The 19073-nt window shown below is 42.5% G+C and overlaps 1 protein-coding gene across 1 annotated transcript in view; it reads left to right on the top strand.

The window, feature by feature from the left end:
- Positions 1 to 19073, top strand: part of LOC149251691 (AP-5 complex subunit zeta-1) — a 515410-nt gene that overhangs the window by 336464 nt on the left and 159873 nt on the right. The window lies entirely within an intron of this gene.

Below are 19073 nucleotides of genomic sequence, written 5' to 3'. Positions count from 1 at the left end.
AATTGAGTATTCTAGTTTATTTATCATGGAAACTTTGGGCATGGTAACATGGTTTAATGGGGGGATTCGGCAGAAAGAGTGGTCTAGGTCTGTGCTCTTGTCCCCTATGTTTTTTTTTGGGATGTTAACCTTGCACCCTAGTCTCGTGGGATCTCTTTTTACTGACCTATTGGTTTTAGGGATGATACTACATGGGAAAACCTAATTTTGGTTGCTTTCTCCCCCTCCCTTATTCGCATATATTACTCCCCTTCCGCTCATTACACCCCAATCATCTCTCCTCCCACCTGGGTCTGCATAGGGTCAGACACCCCCTCCCCTTGCCCCATATTTTGGGTCAGGCCTGGAATGATGCCCAAAGGTTGATGCAACTAAGAGAAAAAGAAATAGCATAATCAACCACATTCAACACAAAATTGTACCACAAAATGAAAAAGATGGTTGGGACAAAAGCATTTAGCATGTGGGAAAAAGCCATGACATGAGCTATATCCCATTCCATGGCCATCACCCTAGTTCCTACATGGCCCTTGATGAGCCTCCTTTATCATTCAGGAACCCATGATTGTCCCAACCCCTGCTGGGCGATGAACTGCGCCATCTTATAAAGGGGTGTCCATTGCTATACTTTATGCATCATGCTCTCATTACCTAGAGCCCTGAGCATTTAACCAAATAAAATCATAAAAAGGCAAGAGGCATATGAAGAAGGGTGGAAAAACCAAGGTCGGGGTAACTCATGCACCATGATTGCTCCCTCCTCATTATTTACCCAAGTGTGGTCATCCCTTTTATTAGCTACCATTGTACCTATTGATTTTGGTAGCACTGGGTGTGCTCTAAGTCTCAAAATTTGCAGGGAGGCTTGGACACATGCATTCCACAATACCCATAAATCATTTTGGGAAATTCCACTCAGAGATAATTTTATTAAAATAATTAATTATTTTTAATGGGCCCCTAAGTGTAGACTCTAAACTTAGGAAATTAAAATAATTAAAGGGTATTAATCTAACTGTGGGTGAAACTTCTAGAAGAAGATGAAGATAGAGTCCAAACGATCTGAGCCATTGATTAGAATCTAATCTAGGTCGTTGGTTCTCAACTAGAGGATTATAAGAAGGAATTAGCTGGGTATTTGGAAAACACCCAGGTAGATACTCAGTTACTCGAGTAAGATCGATTTTCTCACAGGTCAAAATTTCGCAAAAGGAAATCGATTCAGAGGGAGAGTTGCAGGTGAGGAGAGAGAGGGTAGCAGCATCAGTGAGGAGTGCAGGAGGAGAAGACGCAGAGTAGAGAAGGGACAACGCAAAGGCTGATGTTGGGACTGCGCAATCCCCAAAAGAAGATGACACAATGAAACACAGAGGGGGCAGCAGGTCCTCTCTTGGATCGGAATCTCGTCGAGAAGTGTGAGAGAGTTGTCAGTAAATTTCTCACAGAGATTCCTTTTCTATTTTGCTGGTTGTATCTTGTACATGAGATTGTTGCTGAAGATTAATAAACAAACCCTCATCTATTGCACGGTCTTCCCGCATTGGGTTTTTTCCGCAGTGTTTTAATTGTGAAGGCTACAGTAGAATTTATTTTGATATTTGCCGTAGAAAAACTATGAATAACTTATTTCTGAATTAATAAGTAGAAAAAACAATATCAATCACTGCAGTTGGATTTCCATTTAGAAATTTTCACAGTACCATGGCATGTGATCCGGGATGCCCCCTTTCATTACCTACTCTATTCCATCATTATAGCACATGCCACCACCATTTGAAGGTTGTACCGTTGACATACCACCCCCTTTAGAGGTAGAAAGCACCTAATAGGATGCCTAGTTAATCCTATTTGGAGTTGGGAGATATTACCACATGCCAAAGCCCACTATGGTGTTGATCAATAGTTGTCATTGATGTCAACTCAAGCAGCACCAGGGGCTACCTCGATCTTGCAAGGGAACTTTTGACTTGACAACTCATATTATTATGCGTCAAATATCTTCTTGATGGATTCTACTCATCGAAATGTTTCCGTTGATATATGGTACACCTCCCAGTGCTTCATGGTTTGAGAGTTATTTGCGTTTGAAGTTAGTAACCCCAGTTAGTGGGCTAAAACCCTATGGGGTTGTGGCATGGCACTCATAATTGGTTGTGGTCATTGAATAGTCAATAATTAATAATATGTTTTTTCTCCTAAAATCCCTCCAACGTTCACTTGTTGAGGACCCTCTCAACTCAAGACATTCATATAAATAATGACCCTCATATCCTCCTCTAGTAGGGATTTTGTGGCTTAAAATAGGTCATCGTGGCATTTTCATTATAACTCTTTTTCTGCGAAGCTTCAGAAGCTGAAATTAAAACCCATTTGAGCCGAAATCTTGATGAACCTCATGACCGAATTTCAGATCTTGGTTCGCTATATTTTCGGAGATATGATCTAAGGAAGTTAGGGTTTTTGTAGGATCTCGAATTCCATGTCAAACAGGTGACATTGGGAAAATCGTCATAACTTTCTTTTTGAGCATTGGATTCAAATTTCATAAATAGTCATAGAAAGAGGACGGGTTGTAGTTTGTTGAGTAGAGTTTTTAGGACGTAAGGTCGCAACAGGACACATGGCACTTCGTACAAGTTCGCTCTACTGAACCAGTCTATAATCAGGTCATCATGGGAGATTGGGCATAACTCTTTCTTGAAGAATCCGATCTTGACCAGGCCTGTGGGGTTGGAAAGAGGACTCAGAGGGCTACCACAAGACAAAATTTCAGACCCTGGAGATCGGAAATTACATAGATACAATAGATTTAATATCGAGCTCCTAGAAGGAAAGAAAAAACATGCATTCAAGGATCACTTGCAGTAAGGATCACACATCAACAGTCAAGGGTATGTCTCCTACAACAAGGTATGTATGATTAGTGTTTACATTTGAATTTTTAGTATCATCTCTGACATATGTTTTGTAGGACAACGTAATTATATACAATGTCTCGGTTATATCTTTGTTTCTATATGTCACAATTAGTTTTTCGGATGTCCTATTCTTGATACTACACATTTTATGCTATATATTCTTGATGCTACACGAAGTCTGCTAAATCTATATGATGTTGTATGTTCATGTTACTTGTCTTGTCATAGTTGATAGAATGGTCTCTGTTGTTGTACTCAGAACTTGGTTCATCACAAGTCTAGGGCCTGTTATCAATTTCTATTGTATATATCTTTGGGTCAGTTTTTGGTATAGTCTTGCATAGAGTCCAAGCCTATATCAAGAGTGGGAGTCTTTGTCTACTTTTGCAACAAGTCAACAACAAAAGTGACAAGAACATTTCAGGTATTGTAACAACCCATCTGAAATCACAAACAACATAGAAATATTAGCATGCATGTGAGGCATGCGTATGATAGCTACATATGCATGCATCATATATATTGCACTAGTATATATATATCGACTATTCATGGAGAATGTCTAAATATACGATAAATGAATTAATTATCAAAAGTGTTAATTAAATACCTAATTCTCGTAAATAGAAGGAATATACATTTAGTAAGAAATATAGTTGAGTTTATTCATAGGTTTACCAACTCATATATAACCCAAAATGTATATTAAATAAACTAAACTCATAAACCTTATTATTAAACCTGATATGTTATAAACATAAAATAATATTTAATATTTAAAATCATTATGGTCTTATACTATTTAATAAATTAAAGTACCAACTGTCATAGTTAAAAAGTGATACCATTCGATGTTGTAAGGGGATTTGATTCAATTAAAGGCAGGAAGCATGACAAAGCAACCACTGCTTAACAAAAAAATAATATCTTTTCATAAAAGCAGTGAACGGATACGTAGAGGGAAGGGACCTCTACTATTTAAAGGGAGGAAGGAGGATTTCAAGGGGGGAAATATACAGAGAAGGGGAAAAATAAATCTGTTGGAGGGATGAGCCAGAGGCTGGATTTTGGAGCTGAAAATTGGAAAATCTTCAACTGTTCTTGGAGTTTTGGGCACGGGGGCCAGTGGACTTCCATTTCGAAGTTCTCTAGATTTGGGAACCGCAAAGGTTGATCCTAGATAGGCAGGGAGGAATAAGTTGGCTTGGTAATAGAACTAGAAAACTTGGAGCAATGTGATCAACACCAGACGGGAGAATCAGGTACGCAGATGCATTTAATTTGATAGAATTTAATTAATAGAATTTTACAAAAGAAATCTATCAATCTGACCAAATCTAATATCAATCTTTACATTTGATTGAAATGGAATATCAGTCTTTACAGGTACACGTTGTAATTTTAATTTGTATTTGTTCATTATTATGCACCTACATGTGTTTTATAGGAAAAGGTAAGTTGAAGGGTATTTTGTGTTATTTTGGGATTGATTTTGCCGTGAAATTTCAAGTACAACTTCAAACAAGAATTCAAGAGCAGAAGTATCAAATCAAAGGAAGCATTGCAACAAGACATCCTTTGAAGACATGATAGCCATCCATATATTGTGAAGAAGTGTCAAGGCCAAGAGTCATCATTGTAAAGTTGTAAAAGAGTCATTTGTAAAAGTGTCATCATTGGAAGAGTCATTATTGTAAAAGAGTCAATCTGCCTAGAATCGAAACGCATTATTGGGAGGTATAGGAGCCTTTGTTGGGTTGCAGGTCATAGTGGGATTGGGTGTTTGGTCAAAATCATTGTAAATCATATTGTATCGTGGATTGTTGTCCCTGGGACGGGAATCCACACTCTTGTCTCATTTCAGTAATTATAGGGTGGCAGGGAGGTGCTAGGCTGGTGCATGAAGTTGCCTATAGGTTGGAGCTTGTGAACACTTCAGGGTGGTAGGTTGGTCTAGGATGTTGGGGCATCCATTCAGTTGACAACTGAAGAAACTACGGCGTTGGGGCATCCTTATAGTGGGAGCTGGAGAAGAATGCTTTTCTATAATTCTAGGAAGTTTTTGCTTTCATTTCAGTTTGTAATATTCCTAATTAGCCCCAGCTAATTGGAATATTCGATTTTGCCAAATTTTGCCTTCTATAGTTATTTTGTAAATAAAAAAGTGAGAAAGGGGGACATAACTCACTTTTAGAATAAAAGTCACTTCCTAGTAGCACAACGTTGTGACTTAAAGGGAGAGCCAAGGGGGCCAAAAGGGGGACGTATAAATGGAGCCCACGCAGACACATGCAGGGATTGCGTAGGAGGGGAGGAACATGTGGAAAAAGGGGAATCACGCAGGAGAAGGTGAGCATTGGAATTGAGAGAGGCAGAAGCTATAAAAGAGAGAGGAGCCCCCTCATTTTGATCATTGGGTGATGAGCATTTGTGATAGTCATTTCGACTTAGAGCACACTAGCTATTTAGGTAGTCTGCAACACTGTTTAGTGCATTGAGTGTCTTCGTTCGGAGATCTCACCCTTAGCCCCGGGGGACTTCGAGTGCCTGCTCGGGCAAGGTATTCCCATTGGCATTTCAGTAGTAGTTTCATGAACGTTTTTGCAGCAGCAGTGGCAGCGTTTTGGAGGATTGTGCAGCACTGAGAGGAGGATGCAGTTCTTTCTGGTAGGAGTCTGGGTTGAGGATTTGCAGGAGGCTTTGTGCTGAGAGGTAGAGTAGGGAATCAGCCCTTGCATATTGGGGAGTGTTGGCAGGGGTTTCAGGCATGTTTTTGGAATATCTCATTTAGTGGTAGCGCAAAGCAGTGAGGAACTGCGCAGAACCCCAAGGGGGTGATTTTCAAGGGTTGACCATTCCACGAGAGCTTTCTGGGTTTTTCTGGGTTTCTCGAGTAGAGTCCGATTCCAGAGTTTCAACTTTTTCTAAGGAGGGGAACAACTCCAAATCCACGTTTGATTTCCAGTAGCAGCAGTGGCACAACAATTTCCCAGCAGCTTGGACCCAGATCAGAGAAGGGCATTCCTTTGCTATTCTCACTGTATTTCTTCACTTGCCTTGTGCAAGTAGAGGTGCCATCTTCCTGATCACCTCCTATACTCATTTTATTAGTCAGTATATTAAAATGGCTTAGCATTCTTTCTGCATTTCTTGTGGATTTGCTTATGGTTTATTTGATATATATCGTATCACTATTATTTGTATCTATTTGAGCATTCTCGGCTATTATACCACTTGTGTGTTTTTATTATACTCTTAGACAGAGTCTGGAAAGGGCCAGGTAGCCTCCAGATCTCGTCTTCTTTTTAGAGGCGACATATCTGGTAAATGCCCTCCCAATCCATCTCTGGTTGGAGTTTGCTTGTGTTTGGGGTATATTCTTGATAAGGGATATTACAGTGGTATCAGAGCATAGATCTGGCTCAGCTTGTGGAGCTAGCAATCTATGACACCGGGGGAGAAACCCTATATCTGTTACAGAGGTCAGAGATACAGAGATGCTGGGCGTAGGTTGGAGAATACCTACGGAGAGGGAGACTGTGTTCCGGTGGCAGACGCAGAATAGGAGGAGCCTGTGGTGGACGCAGAACAGAGGGAGCCGGTGGTGGACGTAGAGCAGGAGGCTCCAATGGCAGATGATGACGGGAAGAGATTTGCGGATATGCTCCTCAAATCAGTGCAGGATCTGTTGAGGCAGATTGAGGTGATGGGGCAGAGATTCACGGCAGTAGAGGCCAAACAACGTGAGAGCCCACGGGTTTTCCAGGTTGGTGAGGGATCGAGTGCATCCCAGCATTTGCCAGAGCAGCGTGATACTACGCAGCAGGTGGCCTCACATGCCCCTACACGCTCTACGATGCCCACTTTCTTAGGAGCAGACATGGGGGCCGTAGCCCAGCAAGAGGCATAGCCTGGACACATGGCTGATTATTTTGCAGAGTACCAGGCCTATGGGCAGGAGTTCAGGGAAGCCCTCTCATTCCGTGATTTTGTTTAGCTCCAGCGGGATAGTAGACCCCACGACCATCACAGAAGGTATCGACATTATCATGATGGTGACACCCACCGTGCAGTGAGTAGATTCCACTTGCCTACGTTTGATGGCTCATCAAACAGTTCGACAAAGTCTTGGGTGGAGAAGCTGGACATTTATTTCCAGCTTAACTAGATGTCGGAGACAGAGGCCATCAAGGTGGCGACATTGCATTTGGATGGTGAGGCCTAGGATTGGTGGTTTCATGGGATGGTTACACTAGGACACTCCATGGTGACGACATATGCCGAGTTCACCAGGAGATTGATGGAGCGATTTGATCGGAGGGATCCAGAGCAGCGTTTTGTTGAGCTGATAAGGCTCAAACAGATAGAGAGCCTAGAGACCTACATTGCAGATTTCTTGAGGGTCTTAGTGATGGTGCTAGATCTATCCACGACACGGAGGATCTATATGTATGTTGAGGGGTTGGCAGAGCCACTTCGGTGTCTAGTCAGATCCGCTAGACCGACCACCCTTTAGGATGCTATCAACAGGACCCAAGACCTACAGGATGTCTTACCCTGGACCCGGACACCTTACCCCCAGAGACAGACTATCCAGTCTAAGGGGAAGGATGTGAGGATTCCACCTCCAAAGGGGAATCGAGGACGAGTGCAGATTGACGATGATGTCAAGAGGGAGCTGAAGAAGAAGCGATTGTGCTTCACATGTCAGGAGCCGTGGGCACCAGGACATAGATGTGCTACTGGCAAGGCACATTTCATTGAGGTTTTCTCCGAGAGCAGTGGAGAAGAGGATGACAAGGATGGTGTGGAGGCAGGAGATAGCCATGATGGACAGGGACCTTTGTCGTCACCACCACCAGCAGCAGGTGGTGCACCTTTTGCACCCACCAGAGGGTTCCTTGCCGCATTGCGAGGAGTTCCCAAGTATCTGATGCTACGCGTACGAGGGACGGTACGTGGCCAGTGAGTGTTAGTTTTGGTTGACAGTGGAGCGACCCACAACTTCATCGATTCACAGATGGTTGAGCGGAGAGGCATACAGACAGAGAGCTTCGATGGGTTTTCAGTCTTGGTCCCAGGAGATCAGACCATGACGTGTGCTCGATATGTTCCAGAGCTTTCAGTGATGATGGGCACCTACACATTGACTGACCACTTTTTTGTGGTCGATATTCCAGACACCAACATGATACTAGGTGTTCAATGGCTCATCACTCTAGGGAAGGTCACGACAGATTGGAAGACCTTAGAGATGGAGTGGGATGATGAGAAGACAGGGAGGCATGAGAAGATACGGGGACAACATACGTATCCGCCTCAGATTGTTTCGGCTCATTGGATGGAGGCAGTCTTCCGGAAGGGAGACATAGAGTGGGTAGTAGAGCTGCGTGCATCGGAGGTAGGGACTACAGGGCAGACAGTGCACCCGGAGATACAATCCATCCTTGACCTATATGCCATAGTATTTGGGGAGATTCCGCCCGATCAACCACCGGACCGGGGATTTGAGCACACTATTGAGCTTGAGCAGGGCATACAGGCAGTGATTACTACCCCCTATAGGCATCCAAAGGCCTATCGGGACAAGATAGAGCGGGTGATTTAAGGGTTGTTGGCTGTTGGGCACATCCGACCGAGCACGAGTCCTTTTGCTTCTTTTGTGGTGTTGGTGAAGAAGAAGGATGGTACATTGAGGATGTGCATTGACTACAGGGCCCTGAACAAGAGGACACTGAAGAATAGGTACCCCATACCCAGGATCGATGAGTTGATGGATGAGTTGAGAGGAGCACGGTTCTTCTCAAAGATTGATTTGAGATCAGGGTACCATCAGATTCGCGTGAGGGAGCAAGACATTCCCAAGACCGCCTTCAGATGTCACTATGGGCATTTTAAGTTTTTGGTGACTAACCAACGCCCCAGCTACATTCCAGTTTTGCATGAATCACATCTTCCGTAGTCACTTGAGGAAGTTAGTGTTGGTGTTCTTTGATGAGATACTCATTTACAACAGGATGTGGGAGGAGGATCTCCAGCGTATTGAGACAGTATTACGCATCTTGGAGGAGCAGTAGTTCTATGCCAAGCTCTCCAAATGTGAGTTTGGGTTGACGGAGATGTTATACTTGGGACACATCATTGGAGTGGATGGAGTGAGGGTCCACGAGGAGAAGACTAGGGCCATCAGAGATTGGCCGGAGACGAGAAACGTGATGGAACTTCGAGGATTCATTGGCATTTGTACTTACTACCGGAAGTTCGTCAAAGGTTTCTCACAGCTTGCTGCACCCCTGACAGATTTGACGAGGAAGGGGGCATTCAGTTGGTCGGATACAGTGCAGCGAGCCTTTGACAGGCTCAAGGAGGTTATGAGCAGTTGCCCAGTGCTTGCATTGCCAGATTTTACGCAGCCATTTGTTTTGGAGTGTGATGCATCGGGAGAGGGGATCGGCGTAGTATTGATGTAGGGAGGTCACCCTATAGCCTTTGAGAGCTGGAAGCTCCTTCCGCACGAGAGGTTGTATTCTATATACGACAAGGAGATGCTGGCCATCATGCATGCATTGGCTAAGTACCGACAGTATTTGGTGGGGAACAGGTTCAGGGTGAGGACTGATCACAATAACCTCAAGTTTTTTTTGGAGCAAAAGTAGTTGCAGGAGAGGCAGCAAAAGTGGATCAATAAGATCCAAGCATATGACTTTGACATTGAGTATGTCAAGGGTAAGAACAATGTGGTAGAAGATGCCCTTTCACGTAGACCAGCCACGTTGTCTCTTATGAGCTTGGATACAGACTGGAGGGCTCGACTCTTAGTAGAGTACTCCAAGGACAGGTTTGCATGTGAGATTCTGGATGGGCAGGTGGCAGATGACAGGTTCAGGGTGATCGACGAGATCATCTATTACAGGGATCAGATCTTCTTGACTGAGGGGTCTCAGCTCAAGAAGAAGATACTCCAGGCATCACATGATTCACCATTGGCAGGCCATCAGGGGTTTACCAAAACCTACAGGGCCACTAGAGAGAGGTTTTCCTGGAAGGGCCTCAAGGAGGACGTACTCCGGCATATCAGGGAGTGTGATGTTTGCCAGCAGAACAAGGGAGAGATGAGCCATCCTGCGGGTTTATTGCAGCTGCTACCCATTCCAGAGGGGAAATGGGAGAGAATTTCGATGGACTTCATCACAGGATTGCCCACGGTACAGGGCAAGGATTGTATCTTTGTCATCGTTGACTGATTGACAAAGTATGCGCATTTCTTTGCCATATCTGCACGCTACACAACAACACAGGTGGCCGAGCTATTCTTCAGGGAGATCTTCATGCTACATGGTCTTCCTATGACCATCGTCAGTGATAGGGACAACGGTTTTATGGGCGGGTTTTGGCAGGAGCTTTTCCGGTTGGTGGGAACGGAGTTGACTCCGAGTACCAGTTATCACCCACAGACGGATGGGCAGACAGAGATAGTTAACAAGTGGCTGGAGGGCTACTTGCGTAACTATGTCAGTGGGCAGCAACGAGCATGGCTAAAGTGGTTGCATCTGGGGGAGTATTGCTACAATACTTCACATCACATATCCATTTGTATGTCACCATTCTATGCCTTATATGGGTATCATCCTTTATCTTTTGTTGACGTGATGTTTGGTGACAACAGGGCTCCTAGAGCCAAGATTTGGATCCAAGAGAATCAGGATATCCTCCGAGCTCTCAAGGATAACATGGCTACATCACAGAACCAACAGAAGCTGTATGCCGATAGGGGTTGGGTAGAGAGGCAGTTCGAGGTGGGGGACATGGTCTACCTATGATTACAACCATACTGACAGTCGTCACTAAAGCAGAAGGGGGCTGAAAAGCTCAAGCCCCGCTTTTATGGGCCATACAGGGTGATACGCAAGATTGGACAAGTTGCATATGAGTTGGAGCTGCCCCAAGGCAGCAAGATTCATAACATTTTTCATGTATCATGCCTGAAAAAGGCCTTGGGGCAGCAGGTAACAGTGACAGATGAGCTACCACCTATGGATGATGAGGGGCATTTGGTATTGCAGTCGGAGGCTATCATTGATACCGGGGAGAGGCAACTATGGAGCAGGATGGTCTGTGTAACAACCCTGCTAAATTAATCCCCTTTATAAAGTTTTAAACTCTATAATAAAACCAACTATGTGGAAATTTAAAACTATAAGTATGATAAGTTATATATATAATTTAAATTTAAAACATATATAAGTTTAAATTTTATAAAATATATAACTTAACCTTATAATATGTATATGTATATATTAATATTACAAAACATGTAATTGAATTTTATAAAGTATGTATATATATATATATCTAACTTGTATAAAGTATAAATGTGATAAAGTATAAATAAAACTTTATATATAATGCTATAAAGTATAAATGAAATTTTATATACGATGTTATAAAGTAAGTAAATTAAAAACTTTACAGATTACGAAGGGTGTATGTACTAAGGTCAATACATTAAGTCATGATAGTCTATACAATAACCTACCTATGAGTCACCCCAGCCCATTAATAAAACGCGTCCGAACCAGCTGAGTATTGATGGCTGAACGCAGAAGTCAGTGAAAATATCCCAGAGCCTTCAATGCAAGGAAGGCGGTGGCTGCAAGTGGGAGGGCAGCCACCGCCAGACCAGTGATTAAATAGCAAGGCCTGAACCTGAAGTGGGGGAGATAAACCAGAGAAATATAGACTCATCAGGGAAAACCCGGAAGAAGAGACTTTTCAGTGGAAGAGCTTTGAGTGATCTGAGTTCTGGGCACGGAGGGACAGAGAGCCTCTGTGGAGAGCTTCTCTGGATTGAGCAACCAGGTTGCTCTGTCTGGTCGGGTGGTATTGGCCATCTCGAAATTGGACCAAATCAGTCAGCAGTTCAGGATTGCCAGTTCAGCAGCAGAATCGGAAGTCAGCCAGCAGTTCAGGTAGGTGCAGATTACAGTTTTATGCATTACTGTTTTTAAATTTTATGAGTATTTTTATGGTTCCTGTAATTCGAAATTAGGGCGTTACACATGGTATCAGGGCTCAGTTTTAAACTCTGCGGCACCTTATTGGCCTACACCTGTAAAAACACGCTCCTGAAATCTCAAATCCTTGCAATTTCTCATCACGGTCCTCACAAACCCGTATCTGGCATCGATTCTATCGTTTTCTGGCAGAATGAAAAGTTCCACGTTCTGTAATTTCCACGCATCGATTTCTGAAATTCGCCTCTCTGTTAGCTACCTGTTTCTGGGCAATCTGACAATTTCAGGTTGTTCTCTATCACTGTTCATAACACAGCCATCGGTTCAGATTGCGCTACCATCAAAACGGGCTTCGGGCGTCCAAAATTCGAAGAAGAAGCAGCCATTACGGAAGCTCAGAAACCAGCGTTCGTAGAAGGCCATGGTTGCGTCTGCGGGAGTCGAACGCCGGTCTAATTGAATAATTAACAACAGCGTTGGGTTTCAAAAACCGTATTTCTGCGTCTGCCGGGTTTCAAAACCCGTATTTCGAACGGGATACCGTCGTGTGTGCCTGTCGCCACAGGCGATGCCTCACCTCTGTGCGAATCGAACGCGTAGCCTCCTTTATTCAGTCACATAGTAGAACTTGAAAGGCTTACTTCGAACGCGGGTCTTGTGTGCCCAGGTGGGACTTTACACCAAAAGCCATAAACCATCATTCCCAATCGACTTGGGATTCCTTTTGGAATCCCAACAATTCTGAGCACCTACGTCGCATTCCAATATGGTCGTGAACCCATGATTCACAACTGGGGAAATTGTCACAGCCAAGCAACCATGTCCAAATAACACGCGCATTTCCAAATCAGAGATGACTGTCTTCCGATTTATTTTGCATGCTAGGTTATAATACGCAGTTGGTTGGTGAACGTATTTGACGGTTACAAATTCAGTTTCTTTTATTTGCTGCAAATCACCAATTCGATTTTGACTTTTAGCTATTTAACTCTCAAGCAATACTTACCAGAAGTTACTACCTTTTTATAAGACTAACTATTTTTGACAAATAAATACAAGATGACAATCATAGATACATGTCAACTTTCATGCAATGCCTGTACATCTTAAGGATAAATAAACGAATTACTGTTATTATAGCCTGACAAAACAAAAACAACAATTTAACAGATAACCTGATTCTGTAAACATAAATTTTATAACAAAATAAGATTTTTTTTTTATTTTGTAATATTATTTATGAAAATGAAAATATAAATAGGTACAGGTATATATGTAGATTCAAACTTGTTTGCATGCGAAATTGCAAATACATATCATATATGTACTTATGTATGAACACCAACACAAACATGCATAGACTTCGATAAAAACATGGATATAGACATCTCTGTATATCCATACATGGCTCCACACTTGCATCATGCATGTATATATTGTTTTTACACATATATATTTGGTGTGTGTATCTAAAGACATGTTTGTATATATCTATTGTTCGTATTTATCTATTGTATAAAAAAATATGACTATGTTTATATTACTTACGTAAAGTTAATACATCAATTTTAACCTACAGGGATGGATGGCTAGCCCTGCACTGTTTTCAGTCAGACATAGGCATACACATGGTATGCGTGTTTATTCTGTGCACACATATACAAATGTAGAGGTTGAAGTTAATTCAGTGTTACAGAAGTGTCTGTACGCACTGTGAATATAGATATAGTGTATAGGTGCAGTGATGATGTGCAGTCATGTAGCACTGCCATATATAAGGTACAATGTATGGATCATGTGATATAGACATGCCCAGTCATGATAAATATATTTCAGTAGGCAATATTATTTTAGTTACTAAGTTAGGAGTTAGAAGTGCAAAACTCTGTTCATTATTGGAAAATCATAGTCCATGGCTGCAAAACTCTAACCAAAAGAAATAAACTATCCACAAATCATATCCTCTGCTCAAAGAAAGAAACAATGCTCGCCAGCAAGCAGCTGTTCTCTGTTTAAAGGTTCACTGCCTATGCTCTCCATCAAAGAGAAATGCTGTTAACTCCTTAACTGCATGCCCTAGATTATTCGTTCTTTTTATGAAAGACAGTTAAACTTTTAAATAAATCTAAAACTCCTCTTACAAGTCAGTTTCCATCACAGAACACCTTACTGTCTACGCACCATATCTCCTTATCCTATAAGGAAGCACATAGCAGTAATCCAGGAAGCACATCACAGTTACACCATTGCTGCACCTTCACTGAAGTCATCCCTGTTGTACCTTCATTGAGGTCACCATTGCTGTACCTTTATTGAGATCATAACAATGTGGTCTTTATGATAGCTACACCGAGATAGGGATCAGGACCTTGTCTTCATAAAAGAACAAGATCATGACTGCTATTTTCACCAAGATCTTGACTGTGTCTAGAATGCCAAAATGTATAACTGTGAGGTCACAATCATGCCGAGATTGTGACTGTGGAATGCTAAGAGTGCCATATACTTAAATAAATTAAGTTTAACAATTAAATTGAGTATGCATAATGGTAGCCATTAAAAATTATATGTTATAATAGTGGTCCATGTTTTAATCCATAGCCAGCTCATATCACTCATTAGGCGTTTAATATTAAAATATCAAACTGTTGGGAAATAATATATATTGTAAATGTGCTATAAAAGTGCCTCAAATTCCTCTGCCCAGAGCAACTGTAGTGTTGGTCTGTGCAGGCATTAAAATCAGTGCTCACCTGTATAAGGGTGTGACATTCTGCCCTTAGGTTTTTGTCATGGCAGGAAACCATAAATTAGCACACTTCCATCACCCGAAGGAAGAACTACTTCTGAGTTGATTACTTCTGACTTTTGGAAATTCAATTAGCTAATTCATGCGCCAATCAGTGGAGGCACCAGCATGTTAGAACCAATAGCAAACTGCTTGCAATTTATTGCCAAGTTGTCAATGCTGGTAATCATACAAGCTAAAGATTTAATCCATACCCTTGTAATTTATTCGGGGTATGGATACAGATGACCCCCTTAAATGTTATAGTCAGGTTGAGGTATGACAGTTATGTTACCGATGTACATTGTAAACGAAAAGCTAACATTTTCGTTTTGGGGATGTCATTAGGTAAATAAACTTTGGATGTCTTACCTTAGGGGCTAATAACCATACACTTCTGCATTATTCATTTTTAGAAAACCCTGCATTAGGACAAGGAGGTCGCGTGGCCACCCTCCTTGACCTCGGTACCAGTAAGATCCGCCTAGCGGGTAAAAATAGCAAAACTATACCCGTTTTAAATGTGAAGTTGCAAAGAAATTGGTGTGTTAAAATTTGATTATCCGCCTCAAAAAAAAAAAAAAAAATTTTATATATATACATTTTATTTGTGTTCAGGGACCATTACTATGGTAAAGACGTATGAGCGACGACGACGTGACCAGGCAGCATCATCACCATTAATGCCGCCACCGTCGCCATCACCATCCCCCTCACCCTCGTCACCACCAAGGCAACCGTCAACATCAAACGCTCCAACGCCAGAGTTGACTGTGATAATGAACTCTTTGGAGGCCTTGTTGGAGACATTAAAGGAATCAACTAAGGCTAAAAACAAAGAGGAATTTCAGCATGTAGCCACTAGTTCAGTGGAACCACATAATTTGGAGCCCAGAGGATCGAGAGAAGACATCTCTAGAGAGCTTCAGAAAATTAGACTCCCAGAATTTTCGGGAGGTCGAGCTGGTGAACGCGCTGAGGCATGGTTGGAGGGGATGAACCGGTGCTTTAGGTTAAGAGAATATTCGCCTTCAGCAAAAACAAAAATTGCCGTGTTTCAACTAAAGGAAAGTGCCCTGATTTGGTGGGGAAACCTGGAAAAGCAGCTACACCTTACATCAGACAACGTTCCTTGGGATCTGTTTGAGGAAAGGTTCCGCGCGAAGTATTTACCTCCATATTTTCAACAGCAGCAAGCCAGAGCATTTCATACACTAATTCAGGGAAGTAAAACGGTGGAAGAGTACGAAATAAGGTTTATGGAGTTGGTAAAATACATTCCCTACTTAGACTCTGATGAACGTCAAGCTGAACGCTTCATATTTGGGTTAAACCCTCGCATCAGAGCCTTGGTAAGTATGTGGAAACCATCATCGGTAGCCGAGGCAGTTGAATGTAGCCGTTATGCAGAAGAACACCTTGGAATCAAAAAGGATATAGGGCCAGCAGGGTCTTTACAATCAGGACTTCCAGGGAAGGCTCCCCGGAACTTTTTCAGAGGAGGTAGTTCGAGGCCACCCTACGGTAACAGGTTTACCCCAAGTATGGGGACAAGAGTTCCCATGGCTGTAAACACTATAGCTGCGGAATCGTCCAGCACTAGACCATGGGCATCGCGAGGGACTACCGGTAGAGGAAGGGGTGCGAGAGGAACCAACATGGGAGGACGCGGCTCGTTCTCTAGAAACTCACACCTTAATTCAAGAGGATCAGCGCAGCTCAATTGTTGGGGATGTGGGGGGCCGCATTTCCAGCGTAACTGCCCAGAAGCGTCATCGGACATATTGCAAAGCACTGGGAGGGAGCCGATACCAGCCAAGCGAAGTAATCATAGAATTCATGCAGTAGTCAACCACGACCAAGCAGCCCATCAATCCACTGTAGTGGAATCTTCAGGTATTATCAATGGTGTAAAACTCAAAATCTTATTTGATACTGGTGCCACAGATAGTTTCATTTCGTCTTATGCATTAAACAAATGTGGGCTGGCAGCTCGTAGACAAAATGATTTCCACCAAGTGGAAATGGCCTCAGGAGAACTCCAAACCGTGGGCTTGAGTGTGGATCAATGCAAAATTGACCTAGGGGTCTGTTCGACTAAGCTAAAAGTCTATGTCACCGCCCTAGGGACGTATGACCTTATCATAGGTATGGATTGGCTGGAAGCTCACCAAGCGTGGGTAGATTGTTATGGAAAAAGGATTTTGGGCTTAAATGATGAGGGAGAAGTAATCCAAATTCAAGGAATCAAGAGAGAAATTTCTTTGCGCTACATTTCGGCAATGCAGGTGAAGCGTTGTTTAAGAAAGGGTTGTCAGGCTTATGCAATTCACGAAGTAAGCCAGGAAAAGGGACCGTCCTTAGAACAATATCCGGTGATAGCCGAGTTCTCGGATGTATTTCCAAAGGAACTACCTGGATTACCCCCGGTAAGAGAATTGGATCTTACTATTGAATTAAAGCCAGGTACCCAGCCGATTTCTAAAACGCCTTATAGAATGACAGCTCCAGAACTTCAGGAGTTGCAAATCCAGTTGAAGGAACTACTCGATATAGGACTTATTCGGCCCAGTACCTCACCTTGGGGCGCTCCTGTAATTTTTGTGAAGAAGAAAGATGGATCCTTAAGATTATGCATAGACTATCGGGACTTGAATCGAGCTACAGTAAAGAATCAATACCCTATGCCGCGAATTGATGATCTTTTCGATCAAATGAAAGGAGCTTCTGTCTTTTCAAAAATTGATCTTCGATCAGGGTATCATCAGCTAAGGATTTCTGAAAATGATATCTCTAAGACAGCATTCCGGACACGTTTTGGGCACTATGAATTTACTGTGGTACCATTTGGGTTAACAAATGCGCCAGCCGTATTCATGAATCTTATGAACTGTGTTTTCCGTCAGTATCTTGATAAATTTGTACAAGTCTTTTTAGATGATATTCTCATCTATTCCAAGAATGAAGAAGAGCATAAGGAGCATTTGCGGTTAGTATTGTCCTGCCTTAGAGAACGTCAGTTATATGGAAAACTGTCCAAGTGTTCCTTCTTTCAGGAAAAGATTCATTATTTGGGTCACATCATATCAGGTGAAGGAATCTCAGTAGATCCTGAGAAGGTAAAAGCGATCATGGATTGGCCAATACCGAGAAATGCACATGAGATACGAAGCTTTATGGGCTTAGCAGGTCATTACCGGAGATTTGTGGAAGGGTTCTCCAAGATCGCGAAGCCAATCACAACCCTCCAGCGTAAAGGTGTGAAGTATGAGTGGACTGAGGAATGTAATAATGCATTCTCTGAACTCAAAAGACTACTCACCAGTGCACCAATCCTAAGAGTCCCTGATATGGGCAAAGACTTTACAGTATGTACTGATGCATCCAAGCAAGGGCTGGGTGCAGTATTGATGCAGGATATGGGAGTGATAGCTTATGCTTCCAGAAAGCTAAAGCCTCATGAAGAACTCTATGCCACTCACGACTTAGAGTTGGCCGCTGTAATGCTAGCCTTAAAGATCTGGAGACACTATCTGGTGGGACGAAAGTTTACACTTAAAAGCAACCATCAAAGTCTACAATATTTGTTCACCCAAAGAGACTTAAATGCCAGGCAAAGGCGATGGAGTGAATTCCTAAGTTAATATGACTTCGGAATATCATATATTAAGGGAAAGGAAAATGTGGTAGCCGATGCCTTAAGCAGGAGACCCCGGATATTTTCTCTCATACCCATTAAAGTGGACTTAAGACAACGAGTGCTGGATCATCTTATAAAAGACAGCTGGTATTTAAAGGTGAGGGCAAGTCTTGAAGGGATTAAGGCAAAAGAATCTAAGTTCGAAGGTTATGAATTAGAAAGCGATGGGATCTTGCGATTCCATGGAAGGATGTACATTCTTGATGATAAAGATCTTCGAGATACCATCCTCAGGGAAGCTCACAAAGCCGTATATTGTGCTCATCCTGGAGTAGGGAAAATGTATGCGGATACCAAGAAACTCTTCTTTTGGGCAGGCATGAAGCATGATATCGCTCAATTTGTTGCAAAATGTATGGAATGTCAGCAAGTAAAGGCAGATCATTGTCACCCAGCGGGTCTCTTACAACCCCACGACATACCTATGTCCAAATGGGAGACCATCTCTATGGATTTTATCACTGGACTACCTCTTACTTCTCAGAGACACAATGCCATTCTGGTAGTGGTGGATAAATTAACAAAAAGCGCCCATTTTATTTCGGTAAGAGATACTTATGATGTTGCTGACGTGGCTCGAGTATTCATAAACGAAATTATCAGATATCATGGAGTACCTAAGAAGATTATATCCGATAGAGATTCGCGATTCA

This window comes from Pinus tabuliformis, chromosome 7 (assembly GCF_031772625.1).
Source record: "Pinus tabuliformis cultivar Carrire ecotype Pingquan chromosome 7, CPIR1, whole genome shotgun sequence".
NCBI lineage: Eukaryota > Viridiplantae > Streptophyta > Pinopsida > Pinales > Pinaceae > Pinus > Pinus tabuliformis.
The sequence above is the reverse complement of the archived record's forward strand: the minus strand, read 5'-3'. Positions and strand labels throughout refer to the sequence as shown.